This window comes from Macaca mulatta, chromosome 8 (genome assembly GCF_049350105.2).
Source record: "Macaca mulatta isolate MMU2019108-1 chromosome 8, T2T-MMU8v2.0, whole genome shotgun sequence".
NCBI lineage: Eukaryota > Metazoa > Chordata > Mammalia > Primates > Cercopithecidae > Macaca > Macaca mulatta.
Window position 1 is genome coordinate 73,630,144 of NC_133413.1, and position 1,628 is coordinate 73,631,771.

Here is a 1,628-nt window from a genome sequence, read left to right on the forward strand (position 1 = left end):
GTGTATGATATATTTCAAAATAGCTATGAGAGTAAATTTCAGACGTCTCACTATAAAAAATAAGTAAATGAGGTGACAGATGTTAGTTAACTGAATTTAGTCATTCTACATTGTATACGTGTATCAAAAGATCACATTGTACTCCATAAATGTATACAATTATAATTTTACAATTAAAAATAATATTAATAAGAAAAATATTTTAAGGAGCATGTCTTCCTAGTGCCAAAGTGTTTCCAGAAGCAAAGAGGGACAACCACACCAAATAACAGATAAAGTTACATGAGGACTTGGGACATTGGATTCAGCCACCTGGAGGTCATTGGTAACCTTGACAAGAGTAGTTTCTATGGAGCACAGGGGTGAAAACACCAAAGTCCTGTGGAATAGATTTGAGAGACGATAGAAGGGGAGAAATGAGAGTCATCAAGTATAGATGACTCGTTCGAGAAGGTTTATTGTAAAAGTATACAGCAAATTAATGAGATAATGCGAGAATGTGCAGAGTCAACAGAGGACTTTTAAAGGTAGGAGGTACTATAGTATGTAAGTGTGATTACTGGAATGAGTCTGGAGAGACGTAAATATTGATGATGTAGGAGGAGGGGGCCATTTGCTTGTGTGATGCCCCTGGGTAGTAGAAAATGGAAAGGATCTGGTGCACAGTAGAGGAGGTGGTCTCAGCTGACAATACGTGATTGGCCAGAGCTTCAGGTAGGGAAGGGAGAGAATATGTGTACAGATGATGGTGGGGGAGGACTGAACAGTGGGGCTTGTTGGGGGTTCTCTTCTAATCCTTTTCAATATTTCTGAGCTAACAGAAGGAAGTTCATCAGCTTACAGCGAAGAGAGAGGTGTTGGAGATTTGACAGGAAGGGTGAGAAGCAGTTGCTGGGGAGAATGAAGAAGGAAACAGACGAGGAAAGTGTATTCAGATGGTGCAGCAGCACTGAGGTCCTGCTTATCGTAGTGACAAAACCAGCTCAGTCCTCTTCAGGTGAGCACCAAATGAAAGAATTGGTTTGCATTTAGGGGCCATTTATACACAAAATACAGTGTTTTGGTTTTTATCATTATAGCTTTTTCAATAGTTTTTTGTTAATTGTGCACAGTAGAGTTTGAGAAAATTGAGAAATTATATGCACATCTGATGGCATCCACTGACCTTCCCTTTTTACTGATATTTATTCACCTAAGGATTATGGTTCCAGACTCATATTCAGTGGCTGTCAATATTATCCTGCTCTCAGCAGTTTCTCATGGGTGACACTTAAGTAGAACAAGCAAATATTAAAGAAAAAAAGACTTTAATTTCCTAGAAGCAGGTGACATTTCTCCTATTTGTTTCACAAACTTTCACAAGTGAGAAACATCATGAAAGACTTGGTCCTTGATCTCTTTCACCTCTTGAAAATGATGCAACTTTTCTTTCTAGTTTACAAGGTGAGTATTTTTTTGAATGTTTTAAATCTCAAAATTCAAACAATGGTGTCAAAGTGCCAGGCTGGGGCTCACCATGGGGAGCCAGCTGGGCTCCTGTGCCCTGGGTGGCACTGAGGCTCACGCTGTACAAGGGGCATGGGGACAGTTCTGGAGCTCAGGAAGAGGCTTTGGTCCCGAATATGGAC